The sequence below is a fragment of the Phodopus roborovskii genome, unplaced genomic scaffold (assembly GCF_943737965.1).
Source record: "Phodopus roborovskii unplaced genomic scaffold, PHOROB, whole genome shotgun sequence".
Taxonomy (NCBI): Eukaryota; Metazoa; Chordata; class Mammalia; order Rodentia; family Cricetidae; genus Phodopus; species Phodopus roborovskii.
Window position 1 is genome coordinate 12,192,417 of NW_026126485.1, and position 19,987 is coordinate 12,212,403.

A 19,987-nucleotide genomic window follows, 5' to 3' on the forward strand; every position below is an offset into this window, starting at 1 on the left:
TTAGAGAGACAGATGGAAATGACATGAAGCAGTACTGTGATAGTCCAGTAGGCAAGTCCTTCCTGAAGAATCAAACTCAGTTCTCAGAGGTTTCCAGTGGCCTGGGCAATCAAGTGTGGAGAGACTCACTAACAAATGAGACTTAATGCCTCCTTTGGCTCAGAAAGCTGCATTTGTTGAATGAATCCATGAGCTAAGAAATGCCTGAGGCTACCAAAGAGGAGAGGAAGAGGCAGAGCAAACAGAAATATTTCAAAGAAACGGATCAGGCTGGAAGAGCTGGGTTGTTTGGAAACTGCTTATTACCTCACAGTACTTAAGTTGAAGTCTTATTTGGATTGGATGGTACCTTCCAATCTCTAAAAATGACTGACTTAGATAATTATAGAATAAAAGTTTCTCATGGGGCTATCCTTACAATCTGCTTACAGCTGAGTTGGAATAACCAACAAATGCTTTCTGTGGGCAACGTTCTGTGTAATTTTATTCTATTTGGGTTTCCCATCCTTTGTAAAGAGGATAAATAGCTTTCTTGTGAGTAGCATTTATGGTAGTACAGCTGTAATTAGTTTTATTACTTCGCAGAATCTTTTTTTCCTGCTTGTCTTTTTGTTCAGCCTGGGGCACTGGGTTCCATCAGTGCCTTCTTGTGGCTTGATCTTGATCTTGTTGGTCTATAGCAATTGGTTGATAAAACTTATAAATCTTGTGTTTATCACCTGCCAGGTTTTGTTGAGAGGTTTAGCTTTTCCCCTTTACAAGCTGTTTAAGTGTTCTAGCCATAGAGACCAGATGGTTTTCTATGCCCTTGATGTTTCTCTTGGTGGTTGATTATTCTGAGATGTTTGAAGGCTGTACCAGGGTGGGATAGTAGAATGGAATAGTTTCTATAGTTATTTTAGTTAGCATCCCTGCATTTATGCCTTTGCCAACATAAAAGAATAGACAATCTTTCAAAGTCTGGAAATCACTTGAAAGTATAATGGCCCTGTTCATTTTAAATCATGTGGAGAAAGCCCAGGTTTTGAGTAATCATTAATAAATAATTAGCATTTTGTTAATACCTCTTGCCAATGTCCAGATAAGAATGAGCTGGTAGATGACAGGGTTGCTCAAGATTTATTAGAATGTATTTGTTTCTTATTTCTTTATAGATGGGAGCTTTCAGGGGCCACATGAAGAGCAATCTATGTCCATATCAAATAAAATATTTGCAAGTTGATCAATACATACATAGGGAAAATATTTCCCTATAAGCTTGAGACTAGGGCATTCCTTGTAGATGCTCAGTGTCTTAGTTATGATTTCTATTGCTGTGAAGAGTATCTCTTTACAGCACTCTTATAAAGGAAACCATTTAATTGGCACTGGCTTAAAGTTTCAGAGGTTTAGCTCATTATCATCATGGCATGTAGGCAGACACAGTGCTGGAGAATGAGCTGAGAGTTCTACATCTTGATCTACAGGCAGCAAGAAGGAGGCTGAGTGTAGCTTGAACATAAAAGATCTCAAAGCTTGTTGTCTCCACAGAGACATACTTTCTCCAACAATGTCACACCTATTCCAATAAGGTCATACCTCCTAGTAGTGCCATTACCTATGGGCCTATGGAGGCCATTTTCTTTCAAACTACCACACTCAGTAAATACATACTCCATAATTTGGGATTCCTGACCAGTGTTACACAGGTTGCTTTTACTGCTGGTGAATGACAAGACATAGAATCAATTGGATGCCCAAAGAATATAGTCTTTTCAGCGACATATGGACATATGGACAGATACATGTCAGGTTGACAGCAACTGGTGGTAGGCAGTCAGAAAAACAGAAAATAAACAAGCTTCCATAATGTACTCAGCTCTTAGTGAGGACTTAGCCTGCAGCCAAAGGCCACCATGATACCTCTGGAGTCAGGGCATGTTGAATTTATTGCTAGTGCAATGAGAGTGCATAGATCATGGGGACTGTGAGGAGTATGGGGATAAGAAGATGCTATAAGAACCTTGTGTGTGCTTTGGTTGTTTCATTTGTGGAGGAGCCAAGTAACCAGATCATTGTTGTAGAGTGAATATTGCTAAATGATTAGGACCTAGTATCTCTATAAATCTTATGTCTGTGGAGATCAGGCTAGGCAGGACAAAGACTAAACTGAGATTTTGAAAGATATAGCAATGAACAAAAGAAGGGGAAGCATTGTACTGAGTGTGACTCAGCCAGAGTAGGTGGCTTTAGATTATTTCATTTCAGCTGGACATACCAAGGCAACTCATGATAAAACCTGAGCTTATGTGTCCAGAATCACTCATTCCCAGATGTTGGTAAAGGTTTACTTTCTTTCTCAGACAACAGTGAACAACAGCATCTTGCCCCTGAGCAACTGGGAATCTGTTTTAGGAAGGGCTATCATTAAGACTGCTGACATCTCATTGACCCCATCTCTGGCCCTATCCATGTAGAGCAGATAGGCCTTAGAGGCAGGACATTGATAAGATATCCCTTCTCTGCCCTTAAACAATGTCCTGCCCAGGAGTTTGTGCTTCCTAAGTGCTCTTTCATTTTTCCATTGACAGACACTTGTATATATTTATGGAATATGGTATGATGCTTTGATATATGTAAATCGTATGAACAAGTCAAAGCAATTATAACAACATATCCACTACACGATTTAGCACATCCCTCTGCTTTTTTGGAGTGCTATCACTCTTTTATCAATATTAAATTATAGACTTTAATTAACTCTGATCACCATGTTGTGCCACAGTCCTCAACAAATTTCTCATCTTGTGTTGAACTTTGCACCTTCTGATCAATATCTCTTCATCATAGTCCCCCTTCCCTAGTCTTTGGTTCCTACCATTCTGTGCCATGTTTCTGTGAGTTTGTACACTTTAAGATCTTACATACAGGTAAGACTGGGCAATATTTGTCCTTCTTTGCCTAGCTAAGCATAGTGTTCTTCAGGTTCATCTGTGCTGTTACAAATGACAGAATTTAAGATTCTGTTCTTTATTGAAAGTCAAAATTATCATGGGACTCACCAGAGAATCCTAGCATACTGAGTTGTTGATGAAGGCCTGGATCTGGAATGAAGATCTCCAAACAACAGTGCATTCCATTCTGCCAACTCATCTAAACTACCTCTTGCTTTAGTTCCCAGAACTGAACACATGCTGTCCTTACTATCTGTGTTAGTTACTTGTTTGCTGTGATCAAGCAGCCGGTAAGAAGCAACTAAAGCAGGGGAGGGTTTCTTTCAGCTCCCATTCTGACTGGATACAATTCCTTGTTAGGGAAGGAATGCTGAGGGAGTGAGTGTGAGGCAGCTTGTCACAGTTCCTCTACGGTTTGGAAGCAAAGAGAGATGGATGATGGTGCTAACATTATTTTCTCCCTCTGTTATTCTATGCAAGCCCCCGTTCCATGGGCTGGTGCTCCTCACATCCAGGGTAGGCCTTCCATTCTTAGTGAAACATCTCTGGAAATGCTCTCACAGTTATGCCCAGAGGTGTGTCCTAGGTGAGTCTAAATCTAACCATGTTGAAAATGAAGATTAACTCATCACACCATTTTTTACTAAAAATGCAGTCATTAAGCTGGGCAGTGGTAGCTCACATCATTAATCTCAGCGTTTGGGAGGCAGAGGCAGGCAGATCTCTGGACTCAAGGCCAGCCTGGACTGTAGAGTGAGTTCCAAGAAAGCCAGGTCTACACAGTGAAACCCTGTCTTGAAAACCAGACAAATGAACAACCCCACCCCCCCAACTAAAATGCAGTCATGGGCTATGGTTGATAACCTAGTGATAGAGCCTAACATGATCTAGGTTCAATCTGTGGGTCACATAAATAAGATTTTCAAAATGTAGCCACTTATGAATAATTTATAGATGTGTTTTACCATTTACTTTAACAATTAATAATTATTTTTATGCCTCCCAAATACAGAGAAATCAGAACTGTAGGTACAATGTGCCCCTCTAGTGTGAGTCAGTCCAATTATTCACAGATGGCTTATGTTATCATAAGAAAACACTTTAGGCACCTAGCAAAAATCACTATTATGCATACCAGCATGTGAGACAGAAGTCAACCTCCGGGGCCTTTGATATGCCTTATCACTGGCACTTTCTCTAAAGGGGAGCCTAGGACCAGGGAGAATGATTTAACAGTTGCTTTCTGCATTTCATTGATGAGCAAATTGAAACATGAATAATGTTTTTCCTTAGTTATATCATTAATAGTAGAACTTGGATAGAACCTGGTCTTCTGGGCACAGAATCTGCATACTTTTCTGCAAGACTATTTTGTCCTGAGTTCTAGGTTCTAGATCAGAGTTTGATTAACAATAAGACTAATGGGCCAATGATGTTGTCCAGGGGATAAAGGTGCTTGCTGCCAAGCTAAATGAACAGAGTTCATTTCCTGGAACCCTCACACTGCAAGGAATGAACCAATTCCTGAAGCTGTTCTCTAACATTCACATGTGCAAGTGTGTAGACACATGGATATGCCAGTGTACACACACATAGATAAATACATGTGAAAACAACAACAACACAAGACTAATGAGGAATCGATCAGCTCAACTGTTCTTTCATTTTCTGGCTCTCCTAGCCAGCTGACAACGGTATGTCTGTGGAGCAAAAATGGCCCAGGTCCAGCTCAGGTGTTCACAATGGACACAGTGTGTCCTGGAGATCCACCTAGTATATCGACATGCAGAAACAGGCCCACACCTCCAAGGATGGAAGCACAGCTCACTGTGATGCTTTGCAATCAGAGGAGGCAGTAATACCAAGTGGTTCTAACCTGCATATAGTAGTGGAAATGAGGGTAAGTAAACATTCTGCCAAACTGGCAGCTCATGGTTAGCTTGGCCTTTCAGACAGTAAGCCCCCATGACACAGCCTCGAGAACTGTTAAGGAGTCTACAAAATTGGCCTCCTAATGAGTTGTAAGGCCTATGGTGGCAACAAAACAACAACAAAAAATCAAACACTGACTTTGTGATGTTAAACACATAGCACTTATCACATAGGAGAATACAAGGTTTCAGTAATCAATTGGCCAAGACCCCCATTCTTTTTTTAAAAAAACATATCTTTTTTTTTAAATTGTTAACATTTATTGTTTTCTTGTGGTTTTCACATTATTCATTCCGATCTCATCCATCTCCCCATTCCCCAACCCCCATCCACACTTGCAACATCCCTTCCAAAAACAAAACTGAACAAAGTAAAACAAAGAAGAACAAGAAAGGAGAAGGAGAAGGAGAAGAAAAATAAGGAAGAATCTTGTTGAGGAAGCTGTAGTGTGGTCCGGTGAGTCACACACCCACATTTTACCCTTTAGTCCTCTATCTGTCTTTGCAAATGCTAATTGCCACGAGTCATTGCTCTGATTTTGGTCTCATTTGAGGCCTCTGTCCCCTGTCATACTATCCACAACGGTCTTCCATGTGGCTCCCTCTTGACTTCTGTTGTTGTCTTGTGTCATGAATATCCTGCAGTTTTGGGCCTGTAGGCTCATCCCCTTCTCATGCTCTAGTTCATAGATGAGGTGGATGTTGGGGTGGGTCAACTCACAGCCCTGGTCGTGGGCCTGGGTGTCAGCTGGACTGATCACCCTGCCAGCTTTTCCCCATTGCAAGACCTTGTGGATGGCTGTGGGGTTTGTGAATGTGGTTGTCTGATATTAAGGCCAGCACCAGTGCTCCTAGCCAATGTTTCTCCTCACATTGATTTGTACACACTAGAATAAAACCTAAAGCTCTCAGAAGTGCTCAAACTCCCAGGAATAATTCTAGGCAACAGTGCCTGGGTTGAGTATGAAGGAGGTTCATTACATATGGACCTCAATCCTTTACCCTTACCTATCTACACCACGGGCCTAGTGACTTTATTGCTCCTCCTATGCCTGCTTGAGCTTGGCTGTGTGCTATTTTTTATGGCTTAGTGGATTCAGGTGGTCATCATGTTGTGCCGTATGTGTTTCCCTACACAGATTTGCACATCTGCCATTATAATCAGCAGAACTCACTCTGCCAGTTTGCTGGTCCTACGAAAAAGATGGATGTCACAGAGCACGACATGGAGCAGAGCCCCTTCCAACTGTGCTCAGCTGTGACCATCTGAGCCCAGCCAACTCACATATATATGATAGTAAATCATGTTTGATTCAAACCAGTGTGTTGGGGCACTCCTCCCGTGGTATCTTTGTAGCTAACAGATCCCCATAATGTTTTAGTGCTAAAGATTGAGGTCAAGTTGACTTCTGTGGCTTATTAGCATTTAGCCATGATGAAAACTGTCTTTGCCGTCTTCATTACGAAAGAAAATAAAAGTGCCTGCGCACAGAAGCATATGGGTTTTTGCGCACTGATGCAGGGGGATAGTGCTGACATGGTGCATAGTGCCACACCTGGCACAGATCAGATTCTCTTCCCTCTTGTGCTGGCAACTCCAAGCCCAGCTAAGGGCCCTGCAGATCCCTGTATCTATCAAGTTCTGCCTGCTTCAAGATAGATAGGAACACACTGATGGATTCTGCAGTTTTAGATTTTACAAGTTAAGTGATCTGTGTGTGCCCAAGTAGCAGAATGGATTTCCACATGTCCAGTGATTTTCATGTGATGATAGAATTATTCAGGTCATGGATGTATCTATACATGCACACCTGTATTTATGTTAACTAAATGTGAGCAAAAGCAAGAACTATTTCCCCTTTCCCAAAATTCTACATAGCACCTTCATCTATGGTCCCAATACTGCATTTTTGTTTCATTTTATTTTATTATTTTTTGGTCAATGACATTTGAAGGGAAGAAAACAGCCCCGGAAATGCTACTCTATTCCCTAGCCTTTATTTGAATATGATCCTTCTATGCTGGTGTGAAAGTGACCCTGAAGCTATCAAATGCATGGTAGCAATTGCTTTCCAGGTCATTTTAACTCATTTGGGCAGCGCCTTCAGCGATCCTCATCTAGCGGGCCACAGAACAGCTGCTTCTCATTGCGTAAGACCCCAGCATACAAACAGCACAGAGAATGGAGGCAGAGACCCCTGGCATTTACTGTGGCCCATAACCCTGCCAGCAGTGCAGCGCCGTACCTTGGCTGTGGTCCGCAGTCCTGGAGACAGCTCCTTTATCCAGCCTACATAAATAACCTCCTGTGGTCCCCGAGGCCTGGGTGGGAGAGGGGGGAGAGAGTCGCCAGCCCTGACTTCCAAACTACCTCAGTAAGGATCAGGTTAATGCTAATTTTCCTAAATGACATCTAAATCCTACTGCCCATGTCATGCATGTCATTGGTCCCTCCTGAGGGTTAGTCCATAGGCAGAAGTATTTTAAATTGGATTGTTTTTCCTCCTCACATTTTTAGCTCCAACACCACTGTTTTTAAATTATAATTTCTTTTTGTTTTTCCTCAGTCCCTCACCAAATCAGACATCTGGTTTTCAAGTCTAATAATCCTTTCATATCTTTAGTTATGCCTTAAAATGTTCCCACTTTCCCCTTCTTTTGTTTGAACCTAAGCTGTTTGTTTGAGGAAGAATTTGCTGAGGTAAAGCCAAACAGCAGGGCCTATGTGTCCCTCTGTCCCTCTGCCTTTGTACTGTGCTCATCTCCAGACCCAGGCTGGATGCAATAAGGGAAAGTTCCCTTTCATACTAGAATGGTGAGGTATGGGCAGGACCAAGGGAGGTTGTTGTCCTCTTAGATGAAGAAGAAAGAGCTTGATTAGTAACCAGTATGAGAGACATACAAATCAGATCCTGTTCTGGCTCCACTCTGCTATACTGTCTTGCAGAACTATGATAATCAATCCAAAGTTCTCATAGAGAAAACTACATATGCTATAGCATAAAAACCTAGGTCAATGTCAGCGGGTAATGTCAAAGGCTCAATCTATTTCCTCATTGTTGATGGAACACTGGCTGCATGAAAGATCCTGAATTCTGGTAGGACCAATTGTGCACTAACCTCGCCCCTTAAAAAGCACAGCTCAGTCTGATGAATGCAGCATGGAATGTGTAAGAAGTTTCTGTAGGAATATTGTTGACATTTGCTCCTAGAATTAATTCACACTAAGGCTCTGCTACTAATTTGGTCCAGCTTGTTTTAGCCACAGTGTTTTCTTCCATTGGTCTCCATCACTCACTTGGCATTCTGTCTTAAGTTAATCACGACCTTTGCCTGCATGAGATATGATTACTATTGTTTTCTTCTACTCTATCCAGACAATATTAGAACCAGTAATCCAGACAAGGGGAGAGTAAATGGGGATAGAGGTCAAACAAGATATCTGGGAGGACTAGCAAGAAAAAAACATACACATATAAAAAACTGTCTAGAAATCCCTCCATGTAAGTTATAAACAAATGCAAAGACAAATGTTTTTTGCCTTTGCCTGCCATCCTCACACTTGGGAGACCAGCCTTGGCAACATAGGGAGTTTGATGCTATCCTGGTTTACATAATACACTATCACAAAACAAAACAAAAACAAAAAAGCTAACCCAATCCAAAACAAAATAACAATTTAATATGAAAAGAATACAATCAATACAATAATCCTGGCTCTAAACAAGAATACTTCTTAAACATTCTAATGCCACAAATTCAAAACTAAAAACTCTCATAATTAGAAATTATTATTATCCCAAAGGTTTAAGTTCAGTGTCTATTTCCCTATTGTTTAATAAATGAAAATGATAAATAATGAAAAGAATTTCCTTTGCGATGTTTTCATTATAAATTCCCATGTCTAATGAAAATGTATTTTCAAGTCAGGGGGATAAGCACATCTCTGAATCATGAAGCTCAATTAGAAAAACATATTTCTTATTCTATTCCGAGGGTCAGCTGGCACCATTTAGTGAAGTCCATATCGTACTATATTTTCAAAGCAATATATTTTCCACATGGGAGATTTTCTACACATGAATTAGGCATCAGAATTCTGGTGAAGGCTGAGGGAGTTAGTTTCAACTCAGCTGGCAAGCAAGCATCCCAAGGAAACATGTCTTGGATAAAGCTCATAGCGTCACCTACCTTAGCCTTGCTTAGTGTAGTGTGAATATAATGTATTTTCAAGACAGCATGTTACTATAGGAAATTACCTTGTAATTGTGTTGATGATTGCTCAGAAAAAAGAAAACAAAGATTCCTGGAATTTGTTCAATTAAAAGTCCTATCCCTTGGGGCTGGAGAGATGGCTGGATTTGTAAAGTGCCATATGTGCCTGAGGGCCTGAATTAGATTCCTAGCAAGCATGTAAAAAGCTCACTGCAGTGGTTTACACTTGTAATTCTAGTGAGCACCCTTAAGCAAGCGTATGTACTCGTGTGCATGCACACACACACAGACACATAGACAGATACACACTGAGACACACACACACACACATACACATATAGACACATACACAGACACACAGACAGACAGACACACACACACATACACACGCACACACAGACACACATACACACGCACACACAGACACACACACAGACACACACCGAGACACACACACACACACACATACACATATAGACACACACAGACACACAGACAGACAGACACACACACACACATACACAGACACATGCACACACAGACACACACACAGACACACACCGAGACACACACACACACATACACATATAGACACACACAGACACACAGACAGACAGACAGACACACACACACACACAGACACAGAAACACACACACATACAGACACATACCGAGACACACACACACACACACACACACACACACACACACCAGACACACACAGACATACACATACACACACACACAGAGATACACACACAGAGACACACACACAGACACACATACACATAGAGACACACACATGCACACACAGACACACACATACACATACACACACAGAGATACACACACAGAGACACACACACAGACACACATACATACACACACATACACATAGAGACACACACATGCACACACAGACACACACAGACACACACCAAGACACACACACACACACACATGCACACACAGACATACACACACACACACACACACACACACACACTAGAAATAAATCCCTTCTTAAAGGCAGCAGTGTTCTGCTTCTTTAATGGAACACATTTTGAGCAAAATAATACTAACTCATTTCTGTTTTCCTTTCCAGATTTAAAAATATTTAAAATCACCTGTTCTGTGCTAAGCCAGAAAAAAACAAACATCTTGGCAAACAACTTTCCTGTTATATTTCCTATAATCCTAAAATCTTACAATTTTAGTAATATCTAAGTAGAGAGATAGGATCAGCGATACAAATTGGTACCAGGTAGTGGGGTGGAAAAAGCATTCAATGCTGATCACCCCGCACTCCACTTCATGTAATTTTCACATAGCTATTTACAGTTCACTTGACTTTTGCAAGTACCAAGTTCATGGTTACTGCGGAGTTCCAGGGCACTTACCCTTCCACACCCTGACAGTTTTATTTTATGAAGTCTGCAGCATGGAGAGAAAGCATCACATTCATGTAGGATTCTTTGCCTGGATTTCAGTATCATCAAAACATACTGCTTTTAATCTGCATTTCAAATTGCTTTGGAATTGGGCCATGTTTTCCAATTACATTGCTAAAAACTTCACAAGCTTTCTCTGCAGTTCCTAGTCTAAATATTTTCGTCACGGGATGGATCCTGCATGCAATACACTTGTTCCAGTTTTAAAATATGGTGCTTCACAGAGCACACATGGAAAAGCAGGCAGTGACCTCTCTGGTGTAAATCTTTTTCTATGTCAAAGACCAGAGACACTAACTGAAGGCCGTGTGCATTGAACACTGCTGGACAGCACCTAATTTAGGCACATGGAAGTCATTAGCCTGATGGAGCTGACATTCTCTGAGTGCCCCTGGTGTAATATTTTTCCATATATTTTGTTTAATTTGGTGTTCTCAATTCTAACAAAGTAGGCATTGTTATGTCTATTTAAAAAGCAAAGCCGCTGACCTGAAGTTAAGTGGCTTATTCAAGATCACACAGCTGAGAAGAGACGGATCTGGGCTCAAGCCCTGGTTCTGCAATATCAAACACATTTTATTATCAATGGCCACATTGAAATGACAGCCCAACAAGAAACCTTTCGGTAGAGATCTTGATCCTGGAATCAGGGATGAAACATCAGCAAGCCTTTCAGCAGAGCTGTCCTAGGTCCACCTTAGCTAATGTACACTTGTGTTTGCACTCATTTAGAATCAACAATTCCCATTTAAAATGTCTTTACTTGTTCATAGCATGTATCATTTATGTCATAATATATTATCAGGCCCATGTTTGCCTATCCAACATTATTATTATTATCATCATTATTGATTCTTATGTCTTTAGTTTCTTCATTCCTAGCCCATATTCTTCTGTAAACCAGTGTCTTTGGCTTTCTTCTTTCTGTTAGTGCTTACATTTTCCTGAGACTTTCTCCCTTCATTTCTTTTTTCCCCCTCCCCTTCCTTCTTTTTTCCCTTCAATACCACATAAACCTCATGGCTCTATACTGGTCCTGTGGAAGAAAGTAGAGCTTGCTTTGTTTAGTATTAAACAGTATGAAAACAGGCAAGCATGATTTTTTTTTCAACACCCAAACATTGGTCTTCTTATGGCCAATTGCTCTTCCTCATTCTGCTATAAAAAATTGTTAATGAATTTTTCACTTGGGTAGATGCTGAATTAATACAGTTTATGCTAAAATTATAGTGCTCAGGGCGGGAAGTAAGATACTGGAGAGACAAAAATCCCCTCTAGATTTTTAGAAAGCACAGGTACTGGCAGATAAAACAAGAATTAGGGCTTCTTTTCTGACTTACTGCCTCCACTCCCACCCTTTAAAGTTTGGTGTGTATGGATGTTCAACTATGTGAATATCTGTGTACCATGTGTGTACCTGTTGCCCTCAGAGGCCAAAATGGGAAATTGGATCCCTTGAGATTTAATTATAGATGGTTGTGAACCACCAATAGTTGCTGGAAATTGAACCTCTGGAAGAGCTGAGTCATTTCTCCAGGCCACACCCTTTGTGTTTTAATTCAGAAATGTATAGGGATACAGAGAAAAAGAAAAAGAGGAACTCATATGCAATTCCAAGGCTTGGGCATGATGCTGGTAGGAAAAGTTCTTAACCATGGGCTGAAGGATGGCTGCCACCTTTCACATATGCCCTAACAGACTGTATAGTGGGACCTTCTTGGGAAGTTCTGAGAGGGATACAGGTGGAAATTGTCATGCTCTAGAAATGTAGTTTAAACTTTATAACACTGTTAGTTAGGCATGTCTCCAAGGGACAAAGATTCCTGGTTCAGGTTTCACCATGAAGCTCAATTCTTTATATGCTTCTGCATACTGGAGTCTAATACCCAATCAAAATATGATGCTCATACTTGCAAACTCTTTTGAAAATCTACTAACCTGTGCATTAACACCCAACACAAAGCATTTACATGGTGAACATGACACAAAGTATAAACTAAAATTTTCAGAAACAGTCAGCACATCCTGCACGTTCTGAGGTCCACACTCTAGCCAGATCCTTATTTATTAGCTGCTGACTTCTGCATGTTTCTTATTTTCCAGTCTTTCCTTGTCTGTGCAAAGGGTATGAGAAGTGCAAAGGGTATGAGAATTGTTCCTCTAGATGGAGCTGTCCTTGTTATTAAATGTGAAACTCTACAGAGAGTATAAGGGGACACACACTAAACCATAAGGAATGCTCACTCCTGTTAGCAGGGAATCATCCGTGAGTTTTAATGCCTTGATCAATAAGCATTTGCTTCTTCGCCTCTTGCTTTTAGTCATTTGCCTTTTGCCCAGTGTAATCTATCACTAGTGCCCAAGAGGGAAGTGGCTTGGCTGATTAAGCTTCTCTCTGGATAAAACCTAGGGAGTGAAGATCAATAAAGAACAATTTTCAGATGGCAGTACATTTACTTCTGGTCTTGTGTTACTTTGTTCTGAGGTGGAGCTCATTTGGAATAAGATGCTATGGACTTCCAACTTCTGGAAAGGGGTGTAGGCATGAGGATAGAAGTTCAAAAGGAAGAACAAATCAGTGTTTTTTTCAGGATCAAATCCATGCCCACATCCATTTCATACTTCTGTATTCTCCATTGCTCCCCTCCTTTAGAGATATTAGAAGTAGACAAGGGCTGATGAGACCCTGTTTTTCCCTAAGGAGCTGTAGGCAGTTGTTTGTTGTTGAGGGAAAGAGAACTATTCTTGAGTGGTGTAGCCACTACTAATTTACTGTTACTCAAATAAATAACCAAATACCTATGTTCATGTAGGCAGTCTTAATTAAATGTGTACATGCATACGCGCATGCACACACACACAGAATGAAAGTAGGAGGGGGACTGGATTTCTTGTTGGAAAGAAGAGGTTTGGTGGGAGGAAGAGGAGAGAGGGGATAAGCAAGAGAGGACAATAAAGGGTGAATATTATCAAAGTACCTTTCATATATGAAATATATACATATAGTGTATTTATAACTTTTTCATTGCAGAGACAAAATATCATGACCCAAAGCAACTTATAGAAGACAGTTTATTTTGGCTTATGGTTGCAGACAGAGTCCATAATGGCTGGAAGGCATCAGGTAGCTGGAGTCAGAAGCTGTAATATCACATCTCTATGTATGTGCATGAAGCAGAGAGAGGGAACTTTAAGTGAGGCTAGGCTACAAACCTTCAAAGCCTTTCCCTTGTGACATACTCCTTTTAAGAAAGTTCCATGTCCAAGATGTCCCATGATGTCCTCAAACAGTGTCACCCACAGAGGACCAAGCATTAAAATACACAAACCTGTGAGAGTCATTTCTTATTCAAACCTGTGTGTGTGTGTGTGTGTGTGTGTACATGCGTGTGCATGCATGTGTAAAATTGTGTCAGAATAAATATATAAAATACTAGATGTGTTAGAAGCAAGTTATTCCTGGGGAAAGGGAAAGAAGTATGAGTTGGTTTTTTGTTTTTTTTTTTTTTTTATCACATGTCAGTTCTCTTCCCTTCCCTTCCCTATTTTCTTTCTCCCCTTCCCTTCTTTTCCCCTTCCCTTCCTCTCCTGTATCTTTTTAAAAAATCTTTTTATTATGATAAAATACACACTGACATGATTTTTAACTATTTGGAAAACTACATTTCAGTGACATTAAGAATATCCAGGAGAACAAGAAAAGAGATACTATAATAGAGGGAGTCATTATAGATTTAAGGAGAAATATGGCACCAGGGAAATGCCCAGAGATCTACAAGGATGAACCCAACTAACAAAGTAGAGGAGAGGCTACATAAATGCTCTTCCACAATAATGAGATTGATGACTACCTTATATGCCATCCAAGAGCCTTCATCTAGTAGCTGATGGAAGCAGAAGCAGACACCCAAAGCTAAATACTAGCGGAACTGCTGGAATCCAGTTACAGAGAGGGAGGAGTAATGAGCAAATGGGTCAAAAATAGGCTGGAGAAACCTACAGAATCAGCTGACCTGAACAAGGGGGAGCTTATGTATCCCAGTCTGATAGCTGGGAAACCAGCATAGAATCGACCTAGAACCCTTGAATGTGGGTGTTAGTCAGGAGGACTGGGCAGTCTATAGGGCCTCTAATAATGGATCAGTATTTATCCCTAGTATATGAATGGACTTTGCGAGCCCATCCCACATGGAGGGATACTCTCTCAGCTTAGACACATGGGGGAGGTACTAGGCCATGCCCCATATGATATGACAAACTTTGAAAACTCCTCATGGAAGGCTTTACCCTCCTTGGGACACAGAAAGGGGGTAGGCTAGGGTTTGGTGGGGGTGATAGGGGAGGATAGGAGGGTGAGGGAACTGGGATTGACATGTAAAGCAAGCTTGTTTCAAATTTAAATAAAAAGGGGGAAAACCAAATAATGCTGCTATGAAAAAATATAAAGTATTTTCATATTTCTGTGTGTCCATCACCATTACCCACTTCCATAACTCTTGCATCATCACAAACCGAAATTTTCCGTATCCCAAGCAGAAATTTCAAATATACCAAACAGTAGGTCCTCATCTCTCTTCTCCCAACTCAGGACAATCACAATTTTACTTAAGATATCTATGAATTTGATTATTCTACCTACTTCATGTAACAGGAATCATGTTTGCCCTTTGGTGATTAAGTTATTTATTACAGCCTAAAATACTAAAGTTGCATGGATGTTGTAATGGGTGCTGAGGATTCCTTATTTTTAAAAATTGGATAATGTGATGGTTTGAAAGAAGATGGCCCCCAAAGGGAGTATTAGGAGCTGTGGCTTTGTTGGAGTGTGAGGAAGTGTATCACTGTGGAGGTGGGATTTGAGGTCTCATATATGATCAAGCCTCACCCAGTATCTCAGACCACTTCCTGTTGTCTGTGAGTCAAGATGCAGAACTCTCAGCTCCTTCTTAGCACCATGTCTGCCTGCATGCTGTCTTGCTTCCTGCTATGATGAAAATGGACTAACCCACTGACCTGTACTCAAGCCATCACAATTTAATGTTTTATTTTATAAGTTGCCATGGTCATGGTGTCCCCTCACAGCAACAGACACCCTAACTAAGATGGCTCATATTCCATTGGTTCCTACATCATCCTCTTCTAACTCCTTACTCTATCTCTGTCCTCATACTCAGAATAGCCTGTGCAAATACTTCTTGTCCATTGAGTTGATGCTTCATCACCTTAGTGACATAGACCAGATTGAACTTGCTCTCCTTACTTGGGATCTGATCCATTTTTTCCCCACCAGTGGCTCTCCACCCTTCCAGACACTCATCTGTAAACACTGCTCCTCTATGTCTAGTGTTAGGGAGTAAGGTAATATAAGACACTAATTTCTTCAAGTTATAGTCCAGAGTGAGAGAAACAAACTTTAGAGTTATGGGGAAAGTGGTATACTTGTGTATACTCTTTCTGATTGCAAAAACAAATACATTTTAAAAATGGAAAAACAGAAAACCTGAACAGATTGCCTGGCTCATCAGTAAGAACACATCTTGCCGAAGCAAAAATGCCACAAAAACAGAATGAGTAAGGCTGAAGGTCCTGGCTGGCTCTGGGCAGCAAGCAGGCAATAGGAGGAGTCGTGAGCTTCCGTGAATTAATGGAATAAAATGAGCTGTGGATTAGGGCTAAGCTCCCTGCTTGCAGAAAGTGCACTCCCTCAACCTTTAACATCTGCTTAGTGAGTGCTGAAGGATGCCTTAGCGTCACTGCTAATGGACACAGCAGCCTCAGCAACAGAGCCACCTCCCCCAGCCACTTGGCTGCTTGTTTGGGGGATGAAAGGATGGGATGTAACAATCCTAGGCATCGTTTTCTTCTATCTGAGAACCTAGGCAGGGACCTCATTAGAGAAATGGAGGATGAAGGTTCCATCAAACATCCAAACTCAAAGATGTCCAGGTAGTGGGAGCAACTGGGGCAATGTTCGCTCTTCACTCTTCATTCACACTAAAACTACCCTTGATATGTGACTTCACCCTATACCCTGACAATCACTTACAGCTTGTCTACCTTAAAGAAAAGCTAATCAATGTTCAACAAAAGAACACAGAAAGAAAAGTTCCAGGGAAGAATTTCTCTACAAAGTATAACTTAAAATTGATTAAATATATCTTTAAGTAAATGTGGAGAAGCCTGGACAAAGCAGGTGAAGTGGACAAGTCCCCAAGAGAACCTCTTGTGTTCACCATCCATAGGGAAGCCATTTTCATCTTGCACCTTCAGCCCCTCTCTCTCTCTCTCTCTCTCTCTCTCTCTCTCTCTCTCTCTCTCTCTCACTCTCTCTCTCTCTCTCTCTCTCTCTCTCTCTCTGTGTGTGTGTGTGTAGAGGGAGAAGGAGGTTGAATGTGAATGTGTATTGTGTCTGATTATTGGGATTGTCTCTGTCAATTTAAGGAAATATTCACTGAGAATCAAGTGCCAGGGCCTAAGGAAACAGAACAAAGGGATTAATGGCAATGTCTACATTTCACTAATTGGCACACTTGGCCTCATCTCTACATTGCTTTCCTGGCCCGGCTCTCAATAGGAGGGCAGAATTTCACCCTCCTTTCACTAGCACAAACCTTCGTGAAAGCCCAATAAAAGAGCAGTAGGAAGGAAAGGCTGTTATTAAATTTTCTTGACAGTCACAAACTCATTTCTTGTAAGCTGGTTTCATATATTGAAAACCTTGCAGTGAGCTAAATGCAGGAGTCAAGGGTCATTTGACCTGGTGTCTAGGGATAGATTGTATCCTGGGGCTAGACCTTGCCTTCCCAAAGCTCCTTGCAAAGAGACATGCTTGTGTCCTTCCTAATATTTCAGTTCTTCATCCCCAGAACTTCACTCTCATCCTGAAAATTAAATCTCCCAAGTTTTAAAAACACTAGCCTCAGCAATAATCCCCTGTGCATTTGACCCACAGCCACAGCCTACTTTCTTGGGAGAGTTCTGGTTATAGACACACACACACACACACACACACACACACACACGCGACATTGTAGGGAAATCAGAGTGTGGTAAGCCAAAACGCTGGTTTTAGTCTTCACTTTGACACTTGCCAACAGAAAGTTCCCAGAAAAAAAAAAAAAATCTCACCGTCTTTCTGCTCTTAGTTTCTTTCACAATAAAATAGAGGATTTACACAGAATGCTCAAAGACACCATGTTTTATGTCATTTTTCTCCTTGCAGAATGTCTTTCAGTCATTAGGTAGCATAGCCATGTGTTTGCAGTATTATGGGAGAAATGAATGACTGAACAATGCTAGAGATAGTTGGCTTTCTCACAGCTGAGGTCTCAAGCTGGTAGCCACTGTATATACTATTGATAAGCCAAACATAAGACACAGTGGAAGGTGGCTTTACGCTATCAATGTGAGTGTAGGGCCCTGCATGGACCCCCCCCACACACACACACAGGCACCTTGAGCAAGTCTGAAGCTGTTGGCTGGAACTCCTTGTCCCAAGGCTGTTGTTATTACTCTTTCCATTTTGACATCACGCCTCATGACAACACACACCTCATAGGGAGGAGCTAAGCCTAAAATTCCTGTAATTTCCCACTGTGCTGTGAGTCAGTATTTAAGCCCATTCTTTCTTCTCAATAAATGGCATTTGGCATTTGGCGTTCCGACATTACCATTGAACAAATGACCCACTGTCTTCTCTTTATTTCAATCTCTAGGCCTTCACCTGATTCGTGAAACAGATCATAGCATGGCACTACATGTGGGGAGGTCTTTCTTTGGGCTAAAGGCATAGAATGGGCTGCCTCGAGGGGCTACACTGAGAGAAAGGGACTTTCTTTCCTTCTGTCTGTCGGTCTGTCTGTCTTTCTTCTGCCTTCCTTCCTTCCTTCTTTCTTTCCTTCCTTTCTTGGCATGGCCTCATGTAGTACAGCCTCAAACTTGCTGTGTAGCTGAGAATGACCACGATCTATTGCTCCCCATGTTTTCATATCCTGAGAACCAGGATCACAGATACATGTTACTGTGCCTGCTTTATTTTTTTGGGTGTGTGTGTGTGTGTGTGTGTGTGTGTGTGTGTGTGTGTGTGTGTAACCAAGGCTTCATGCATCTAAGCATGTTCTCTACTAACTGAGCTACATCCTCAGTGTAAAGACTGTGCACTTAATTCTACTTAGAAGCAGAGTTGTGCAAGCCAGGGAAGGACTGTTAATGACTCCACATCTGCCAACCCAGCTTCATACCACATGGCCTGGTCCCTTTTGTTCCCGAAGTGACGTTCCTAGGATGGATTTAAAAAAAAATATTTTAGAGAGTATGTAATTAATACATAAATTAATAATAACTTCCCTGCTCAGTCCTGTTCCCACGCTGGTGCAAATAAATGTGTGACATATTTAGCTAAAGACAACAGACTGTTTTCCTATTTTAGCTAATCTTGGAGAAAGGCATTTTAAGAATATGTGATGGATTTATAAAAGATGTATTTATTTAATGACACCGAGGAACTGATCCTGGAATTTCACAAATACTGAGAAAACACTCTACCATTACATTGCCTTTTTAACTTTTTATTTGGAGTCAGATTCTTACTAAATTTCTCAGGCTGGATTCAAACTCAGTTTCTAATCCAGACTGAACTTCAATTTGGGATCCTCTTGCCCCTACCACTGAGTAGCAGAGTTGCAAGCCAGTGTCATCAGGCTAGGCTACTGTAACTTTGTATTTATAAACAAAACTATTTTCCCTCCATCCTTCCTTTCCTCTCCTTCTTTCTTGTCTTTTCCCTTCTTCCTTCTCTCTCCCCCTTCCTTCCTCCCTCCATCCCTCTTTCCCTTCCATCCCCTTAGTTTCCTCTCTTTCCGTCACCCACTTTCTTCCTTTCCCTCTTCTTCATTTCTTTCCTCTTTCTCTACCCCCTTCCCTCTTTCTTTCTCCTTTTGCTCCCCTCCTTTCTTTTTTCCCTCCTGCCCTCCTCGTACTTCCTTCCTTCCCTTTAATTCTCCCCTCTTTCCCTCCCCACCTTTCCTTCCCTTTAATTCTTTCTCTCTTTGCTTCCTCTGTTCTAAAAATCATGTCGTCCCCGATAGCTTCCCAACGTCTTTGTCACTGTTACTCCGGCACTTGTCTGAACACATTTCTTTTAGGAAAATTGATAGGAAAGCAAGCCCTCCCTGACAGCTTGTCACATGGCAAAGCCAGGATCAGCCAGAGGAGAGGCTTTTAGCAGGCCAGGGTTGCTACCGGAGTGGAGTTGCTGTCCTCAGGAAGCTGGCTGCCTGTTTCCCTTATCCCATTTGCTCAGTGTTGTTAAGGTGACATGGTGCGAACCGCTTAGAGGAGGAGGCTTCTCGTTGGATGATCTCCTGAGAGGGAAATGTGGTATTGTTCTCCCAAACCCTTTCCCAGTGTGTCAGGTTTCTGTAGACCTTGTTCTTCCTTTCCACATAGGAACTGTCTA

The 19,987-nt window shown here is 41.4% G+C and overlaps 1 pseudogene; it reads left to right on the forward strand.

The window, feature by feature from the left end:
* Positions 1 to 4,716: 4,716 nt before the first annotated feature.
* LOC127229738 (ATP synthase subunit gamma, mitochondrial-like) overlaps positions 4,717 to 19,987 on the forward strand; it is a 40,469-nt pseudogene continuing 25,198 nt past the window's right edge.